The following is a 10,747-nucleotide window of genomic DNA, read 5'->3' on the forward strand; positions in this document are numbered from 1 at the left end:
GTTAAGTGTCTACATAATACTCAAAACAAACTTATTTTTAAATTTGTCCATAAATATAACAGTGCATAGATGGCGGCGTGTATTGTATATGCTGTAGGCACTTATTATACAGGTAGGTAGGTAGTAGGTGCTGTCATCGATTTTCCTCAAAAACCCGAGGTATGTTAACAGGTACGACTAGAAAAACTTTGGAACCTAATCATAAAATGTATCAATAGATTAATTGAAACAATTATGTATTTCACACTTAAATCAATACTGGAAATCCTTCAACGTCGAGCTGATTTAGTGTAACATATACGAATAAAGATACATTTTTTTTACTCCCCCGAACATTAATTTTCAAATAATTGATTAGGAGGTACCTGTCCATTTTAATTACATTTTTTACGATCAAATCAATTTAAGCTTTGTTTTTAGTTAATTTTTTACGTTGAACAATTTAAGAATTATTTTTTTTAGTCAGTCTAAATGTCTAAAGTAAATTAATATACATATAAGTGATAACTATTCTCGGTGGATATTATTTATTTACTGAAAACAAATTTGACCGTCCCTAATACAGTAATGTACCTTGCTATATATATAATATATTTTATATCGACAATAGTCACATCACGCGCACCATAGTACCTACCTATATGTCCTATATACGTACACCATTTCCGGTCGACTGCAACATCCTCTATATTATACACCGGCTGGGGTTTTTTTTTTTTTTCGCGACCCGCGGGATATCTCGAACATTATTATATGTAAATATACGGCAGACTGTGGAGCATATACATATAACGGCGTATAACTACGTTTTTATTGTGTGCATCCAATATTATACAGAATGATTCATTCGACACATTATGCAACCCTAATTTCACTCGGTCGATTTGTGCGGTCTGATAAATAAATGCCCGAGTATGGTTTGCAACGTATACATAGTTATAGGTACTAATAGGTGCCGAAAGTTATAGTTCTCGATATGAAATCTAATATTTTTCCCTGGTAATTTGCTTAGGTCTTATACTTTTTTTTATGGAAAAACACAACATTTTTTTTCCAGAGCGGTGTATTATTTTTTCTAGATGTCTTGATAATGTGTAAATACCGATAACACCGAGTGAACAGTGATATATTTTTATTTACAAACATTTAAAGCTTAGACGATCGATTGAAGTGACAATAATAACCCATAGATTGGTAGTCCCTCTAAATTGGAATGTTTAAATAAAAAAATAAAAACAGCTTATTCAAGCCTACTGAAATGTCAACGGTTATAGACGATAATTATTCTGTTTCGAAATAAAAAGTAAACATTTTATGAAAGACTATTTTTAAAAAAAGTATATCGGGTACGTATTATAATTACCTATACTACAATACAGGTCACTGTGATAACACCCCGTCCACCCATCGCAAACAAATAACAGTAGTGCAGTTGTAATAAAGTTGAAATGGATCATCGTGTATACGCACCAGCTACGCATAACTACCTGTTATCCACAGGCGCACAGCTTATCGCAAAAAATTTAAATATATTTTTAAAAAAAACAGACTCCACCGTAATAATTTATATTTTTATTATTCGTGTGATGGAATATTTTATTCGAAACGGCTCGGGCATGAATCGTCTATGTATACCTGCGCCGTAGCCTGCAGGATTTTTGTCCGGTTGGCCGCTATATAATATTATTATATTAACGGCACCTACACGATATATGTGCCACAGACATCGATATTTTATTTAACGACCCGCCTGACGACGGGAGTACGGGACTATACGAGAGTAGTTACTATAGTTGTTATAATTCTTTAGTGGTATTACCTTATTTTAGTGTTTTGTAATAATTGTTGCTGCGATCGTATAAATGTAAAATTATTTTTATCCCTCGTGTATACGATTTATATACCTATTTGGTATTTGTTTACTTTTTTTTTTTTTAATCATAATATCAGTTTTTCGTTGGGAGTCAAATTATTATTGTCATCTATTGCTACGATTATTGCGTAAATAAAAATAAAATAAGAGGACAAAATAATGATAATAATAAATTATGATGTAATTTCTCGGTTGTTGGTCTTTCATGGATTAACATTTTATTATGTTTTATAAAACGTTTTGCTATATATAATAATACCTAATATATATTATATTTACAGTACTTACCTAAACAAACGTCAAACAGTGCACGCGTTGCTAACGATATATCACGTTGCGAATAATAATTATAAAACGCTGTGACGATAACGGCGGCTTTTGTTTTGTATTAATTATTATCAGAGCCAGGATTTAATATGTATATTTATAATAAATTATACATATATTATATTTTATTATGTATAATATTATAGTATTTGAAAGGTCTATCCTAGCCGTATGAATTTAGTGCATATAAGCCGATAATTCGTGACAACAGGTAGGTACAATGACACGCAGGAATAGCGCGCGATAATAATTATTACAAAAGGTACCCATGTCAACAGGTGTAGACGTGTAGTGCATGCAATATAATATAATTAATAAATAACTAAAGTTGTGAGCCAGTCCGTGTATATAACGTCAGTACTCATTATTTTGTATGGGCGCTCACGAATTGCCTCACATCTGACCCTGCCTAGCGTGAATTTTTTTTTTCAGAAGGTTACCCGAATTGCCTCCCGATTTCAAAAATATTGTTCACTCGAATTGCCTCCTAAGATGGTCACTACCTACTCTTGTACTGGAATCGCCTGCGATACATATAAATTAATCGATTTATAAAAAAATATATCAAACATCATTTAGATGAAATATCATTCAGTTATACAGTCAAAAACTTAAGTTTGTATAAAATAAATGTCTTAATAAAAAGACTGACACAGCAGTAATAATATTAATAATGTTAAAAATAATGACGAAATATCGTTCTGTTAAAACTTAAAATAAATGGTTTACTAAATAAAAAATAAGCTGTACACATATTTCTTTCGTACATGTCCACTGTTTAATGTCATTAGCTAATTCTTTTTGGTATCCAAACTTAAAACCATCACATATTATAATGGTTTTACCCTTTTCGCTGATCTCGCTGATCACGTTCATTTTTATAAAAATATATGTACGTATATGTATACTATATAATGACGCGTTATTTATTTATCGTGGTTGCGAAAACGAAACTGACTGCGTTGAACTGGTGATGATAGACTAATCGCGGATAAGATTGTTGCATTCGAAAAATTAATCTGTCTGGGAAAATATACTGCCTTACACATTTTATTTTTGACCATTACGGAATAATATAATAATCGATTGTACACGTACAACTATCGATATATTAATTAATATTCCAGGTATGTCATGGGAGGCAATTCGAGTGTCACCATTTTTATAACATCTAGGTGTACCTACTGATAATTTGTCTGCATATTCCTCTTATTAAAATACTAGTAGAAGGGGTGCCCCCTCCCCCCCCGGACACCATACTCACCATTAACTCCAGCCCTGTACAATATTCCACTACTATACACTAATCCATTTGCTTAGTTAGGTATTACGTTGCGTATAATTTGAACACTTGTCGGAAGTTGACGGATCAAATATAAAAATGAAACAAAATATTATAAATCAGCCATCTCAGATTTTTAAGTGACGCTGAAATAGATCTTTTATTTGGTTACTGCGGAAACAAACTAAATTATTACGACTATTTAAAACGCTTTAGGTAAACAATATATAGCTAATGTTGAACTGCACGTGGTAATCACCACAATTCACAGTTCACGATTAAACAATAATAATAATAATAAAATAAAAAATAACAACAAAACACAAGATAAAAACTTCTTGACCGTGTATGAAGAACGCCTAATTCACCCCGAACATAATTAATATTTCACGATAAACGACGCAAACCCGGTATTATTATAGCACATAAAATATTATGTACCGCTATATTGGAGTTTGGTATGTATTACAAAATATACTATGCCTATACGTAGATATATTATCGTAAATACATAATATAGGCTACGGTGTACTATTGTACTATGATGTCTAATTATACTGTTTCCGCGACTACTGCAGTTATAGGGTTTATGTAAATAAAATGAACACCTGGCCGCCTAGGTATGGACGCATGTGGAATATTAAAATATTGTTTAATTGAAACGTTTTACAAATACAATATCTGTGTAAAAGAAATCAATATTACTGTAGGTCAATAACACGTACAATATTTTAAATTTTAAAGCGTAAGCCAAATCAACTAGTATGTGCATCGTAATATTTTGGATCAGCCTTCAATACTGAAATAAAGTTAAGTCCGTAACGTCACATCTGTTTAAGTATGGAGCTGCAAATGCCCAAAACCGTGTTGCAAAATATTGGCATTGGTTTGGAGTGGATCGGGTAAAGTCGGGGGGCCAACCTCACAGACGTAATAATATATAATATTGTGATCGGTGGTCACATGGAAAAGAGAAAACCCAGAAATTGGATGAAAACAAACACGGCAACGCGGTCTAGCGACCAAAGTGGGGCGGTGAGTACGAAAAAGTTCGACGCCGATCACAGATGCAATCTTACTTTAATTCACATCCGATTTTTTTGTTTCATTATCAATGTTATAACTATTGATTAAACTATATTAAAATATAATTAGCAAGAAATTTTTTATTTTATCTCTAATCTTTCCGATGAAGCGGTTTTGGGTTGTGAGTGGTTGTTTTTCAATATTTTATAATCCGCCAATCCCGGCATCGGAATTTTTCACTCCTCTTTGACGTTACTACTCCCGCTTAAGCCGATTACGTTATTCTTCATTTTGTTTGATACTTTTGAGGTCGAATGTTCGGAATTGTTTCAAGTTGTTGTAGATGTTATGATTGATGTTCGAGATTGTTTAATTGATTTTCTCTTGTTTTTCTCATCTGCATGAATATTATAGAATTGTGCATACAGAGTGTAACAGAAGTAACACCGACAGGTGCAAAACTTTTATTCTAATAATTTCTTCTGAATTCAATTATTATGTATTATTAAAAAATATATAAATATATGGATACAAGTTATTAGGTAGGTAGTTATAGTTAGTTATTACTTATTACATTTCTCAATTATTTCTGTAACACTCTGTATAGGCACTAGCTGGTATTGTAAGATTGTAGATATTGTATATAATCTATAAGTTTATAATATATTTTATATTAACCTTCGATTAACAACGCTTCAAGTCAGATTTTTTTTTTTGTCCGCAAATACATTTTAATTATTTAGTTAAACCTTACACCGTGTATCTACTAGGTCTTATTTTTATTACAAAAATATAAAAATACGTATTTGTCAACTTTATAATGTATTACGTTATGTAGATTATTTTGTAAATATTAATATTTTACTTTGAAGTAGGCACATTCCGACTGTATAATACTCTTTCAGTAATAACCGACCTAGTTCGAGCATCAAGCGTATTCGTTAATATCATCGATCTACGAAGCAAAAATAATATTATCGATACGCGCCTGCCGAGTTTTCTAATTTTGATATATATATATTATATACAATGGTTGCTACGTCTTTATAACAATATACATAGGTACTAATATTATGTACTATGTATTATGTAATATTATGTACTGTACACAGGGTGTTTCTTTTAACGTAATACACTCATTATTTTGAAAACTATAATAGCTGATAACGTTTTTAATTTGTTGAATAACAACTTAGGTAGGTACATTTTTTATTTTATGTTCATAAAAAGAATATTTTTTGGAGTTGTTTAATGTATGTTTATCTATAGAAATCGAATTTAAAACAAGTATTTAATTAGGCAATATAAGACGTGTTTAAAGTTTTCATTAGCCGAGTACTAGAGTAGTGGAATGCTACAGGGCAACAAGTTTACCCCACAAAATGTTGATCAACACCATCCACTACAGAACTGCTCAGCTCATGATGAAGACTTTCAATAGTAACTACCTAGTTATAAATACTCATTTAAAATTCATAAAATTCATAAAATCCAAAGTATCTTCAAAAATTATTCTGTTTTGGAATTTTATATTAGAAAGGTCTGCGTGGTCATCAAAAAAGTAAAAACTTAAGAAAAATTATACGCTAAAAAATAATGAAAAATGTAATTTGTTTTCAATAATTTTGTTTTGTACAATATTACTTCCAATATTAAAAAAATTAAAATATATCGCGAAAACCTACATGTTTTTTTTTTAAAAAAAATAACGAGTGTCTCACGATTCCAAAATAAATCACCCGGTATACATACGCCGTATACTCGGATATTTGCAGCTAGGGCCGAGACTGTTATCATATAATAATACAATTCAGCCAAAAGTACTCTACGTCGATGGCACTCGACTGCAGCGTTTGAACTTCTTTCATTATGTGCTGAGAAAGTTTGCTAATGCCTGCTCGTACACTATTATTTAGTATATACCTACGCGGTATTTATACATAGCGAGTTTTCAAACTTTGTAGACAGCCATTTGTGTGTGTGTGTGTGTGTGTGTGTGTTTTTAACAGCTGTACTTGTGTATAAGATTTGAGTATTCATAAATGTGTTATCGGGACAAAATGTTGAATACAGGCATTCTATAGAACCCCTTGTACACTATTGGGTAAACGAATAAAATATTGTAATGTTATTTTAAATTATGCGTATAGGAATTCCATACGGTTCATGGGATTTCTTTAGAATGTTTAGAATGCCAATTCTATGTTACGTAAAGTATAAAAGTTTTGAATCAGTGTTTAATCAAAATATATTTATTATTTGTAAATAAGTACAATATTTAATTTCGTTACCTACCTATATATATATATATTATATATTTATATATGTTTATTGCAGCATACAATTAATCCGTGACATTTTGAACTGTATAAAATATTATTTTTTACTCAAAAATATTTTTGGTTTGATATCTTGTAATTTTCCCTTGCAAGTTCATTTGACGATAACTGCTGGTCCAGTTTCCTCGTCCAGACTTTTTAGTAATTATTTGCTATCGACAATAAAGCACGGACATTGCTTTACGAATAGTTAAGTAAATTTATTTTCCATTCGAACTTCGTCGACCGTTACTAAATGTGTTTGGATTTTAGAATATAGTGAATTGATTCATTGAGCCTTTAATATAAAGCCTTTAAAAGCCTATCCCCCTGAACGATAACACCCATAAACTGTTAGGCACATGAAATAATATTTAAATTTATATGATTAATAAATATGAATTCCTTAATAACTACCCATGTTTTATTTTATTTTTATTTTATTCATTTATTAACAACAGCTACAACATTTCGAACATCTCCGTGACCTTTGTCTACTTCAGGTAGATCTCCTACTGGATCTCGAACCTTGGCACCAACTTTTGCCGGCTTAGGTTTTTATCTGACCATGTTTGTAATGTATAGGTATAATTTTTATAAATTTTATATAAAACCAACTCGAGGTTCGGCATACTATAAAATACCTTGTCATTACAGTATACATTTTATACTTTTCCTAATAATTTTAAGCATTTAGGTTTATAGGTATTTCATAGAATGCCGGATTCAACAGTTGGCTGGTAACAAAATTTACATAAGCACGGATGAGATCACTTCGATGGCTGACGATGACGTGTGACTATGTATAGCATACGTCGTATATAAATAACACACAAATAAATGTTGAACAAATTTTAATGTTATATATTATTATAAGTACCAATAACTTGGCATCGCCAATCATGTTTATCACATGAAGAAAAAAATCAATGATGGTTTTAACGTATTTTTACTTATTCGTTGATCTTGCAATTGTAGATAGACAGTAATAAAGGTGCATATTATACAAAATAATGTATTCGGAGTAAACTGAGGCGTATTGTATTTCTCATTTCGTATTTATAATTTGCACGCGTAAACAGCAAATTACAGAGGCTGAAATCGACGTTAAAACAATTCATGCGACTGTTATAATTATTTATAACGAGTAAACTAAACACGGCTGCCTATTCCAGTGGTTTGAAACATTGTACCCTGCAGAAAATTGTACGATAAATATTACGCGACCCTCGCAGTACGAAATTCGTTTAATCTTGGTTGAAATTGATTTTTGGCCAATGGAACTACGGGAACGGAAATACAGGTGACAAACGTTCTACGAGACGCGACATTTTTTACCTGTCGGTGTTCAAGTACTTGGGAGGTGTTGATTAAAATTTATTTTATGTCCAAACAGTGTAAATTGTTTACACAGAAGCTAAATTACCCACTTTCGTACATTATATTATAACCATAACGCAAACACATTAGACGGCGCATTGTATAGGCAGTTCAGTGGCCTTCGTGTGTAAAACCCAAATCGGTTGTATCATGCATAGTATTATTATAGTAGTAGTATTATAAATTATACTGTTATGGTTCAATATGAGTGGAAAGCAGTTATCTAGTTAATTATTATAATTTCAAATACAATTTAGAAAACATGCTATGAATATTTAAAGGGTGCTGCTTTGGATTATTTATTTGTCTGCACAGTGATAGTAATTCATTATTAAAACAATGAACAATAATTTAGACACTGCGAATTAGTATATTATAATATTGTATTATTTATTTTTTCTTGGCCGAATCGAAATTATCGTTTCTTAATATTCGAAATATCGAAAGGCCTGTAAAATTCGTAGATGTATATTCACGTATACTAAGACTTTAACAAGTCGTTTTTGTGCTTATAAATTTAATATAATACTGACTTAAGAAGAGGTTACACCCGCATGTGTTGTCTCTTACAAATGTAAAACGTAGCAAAAACTGTTTAGCGTGGGAATGAGTTCATATAATTTTATTAACCGAGGAGGCTACAATCATTACTGTAAGAAACGAAATTGTCACCCTATAAAAAGGAGAACTTTTATCGTTTTTATTTTTTCGAACTACAAAAAGAGTGATTCAAGTTTGAAAAACACATAATAATGGATTTTGAAACAATAAGACCTTAAAAGTGATATCAAAAAAATAAAAACGATATTTCACAGATGATGTTCTGGAATTATTTACTGTATATCAATTTGGAGTCTTAACGGGCCGAGTGGTTCTATGCCGCGCTAAACAGTTTTTGCTATATTGTACATTTGTAAGACAACAATAATTGGCAAACAAGTTGTCACAATTGCATGGGCTGCAATTCTATAATGATACTTAGGTATTACCCTTTATTATAGGATACGAATTACACCTAATACCTACGCACTACGTATACAATATCATATGCAACTCGAATAAAGCAACAAAGACGGTAACGGACCAATAGTCAATCCATACAAATTTCAATATACATGACATTAAATACACATATCCAAGTATCACACAAGAGGACTAATAAATGTTCACTGCGTACTTCGTGATTTGTTCTATAATCTAAATTATACAATACAGTTGTTTAAACTTTAAAACATTACCGAGTGCCCCCAACGGCGGTATGGTGTTTTGGATAATACCTATACAGCGTAAACCCATTTACTATTTTGATGAATTAGCGTACACCCTGTAAAAATGGTAAAAAATAAAAATACGACCGTAATTTTTTTTTAAAATTAAGCAATCTGTATTTCATATTATTATTTATATTTGTCATAAATATGCCGTGTATTGATGTATCAGTCATCAATACGTTAAAACCGTGTAACAAATAATTATTTACGGTGTATCCGAATTTGTTCCGAAACGTCCGAATTGGTTTCCGGTTTGTTACAAAAGGTGTATCCGAATTGGTTCCCGGGTTGTTACTAAGGGTATATCCGAGTTGGTTCCGAGTTCCAGGGTTAGAGCATTTTTAATTTTCCTTCCAATTTCATACAGACTTAGGACTGTCCACATATTAATATTATGCAGGTATGGTTAAGAATTATGCTTTTTGTAACAAAGCTGCTTTTATTTTTAATCAAATATCTTTTAATTTTTAAACAGTCATGGTAGAATAGTGGATAATATTATAATAATAAAAATAATGATTTTTTTTTAATTCAAAATATAAAATAAAATGTAATATAACAATAAAATATTAACACAAATAAAAGCGAAAATACAATCACTACACGTATACTCTGCGGTTATTGCGGTGGACTAACAAGTAACGAGTCGATATCCGTCCATAGCAATAATATAACATCAGTTTTATCACAGTTTCCATCTAAATGACAATTTAGTTCATTTTATATAGCCGTACTTATAAAGATGGGAAGTATGTTAAATAATATTATGAGATTGTATTTTGACTTTTTCGAAAGTGTTTATCAGGAACCAATTCCGATGTGAACCGCCTATCTAGAATACCGGGAACCTATTCGGATGTGTGTTGCCTGGATTGTCGGGAACCAATTCGGATGTCAATTTTCAGGTATGGGAACCAATTCGGATGCAGCCATAATTTATATTGGTTGTTACCAAGTGTTTGGCAGTGTTTAACCCGTTGTCATCGTTCATGACCGACGACCACGGTTATCGCATTTTTTTTTTTTTTTGATAATATGTTCCACGTTGCAACCAACTCTGGGCACTTTATAAGAATCGCCAAGAAAACTATAGTTAAATGTTATAAAATTTTAAATCTGACCAGTGAAATAGCTGTTAATACTTAGGTAAATAAACACAAATATACAAAACTGGGTAACACAAAATGTATTTTTATACAGTTTGCGGGTTTGTGAATGTATTCCGTAAGAGCTTTGTAAAATAATTGTTCACGAGCGAAGCGGGTGGATT

This window comes from Metopolophium dirhodum, chromosome 6, assembly GCF_019925205.1.
Source record: "Metopolophium dirhodum isolate CAU chromosome 6, ASM1992520v1, whole genome shotgun sequence".
NCBI classification, from domain to species: Eukaryota; Metazoa; Arthropoda; class Insecta; order Hemiptera; family Aphididae; genus Metopolophium; species Metopolophium dirhodum.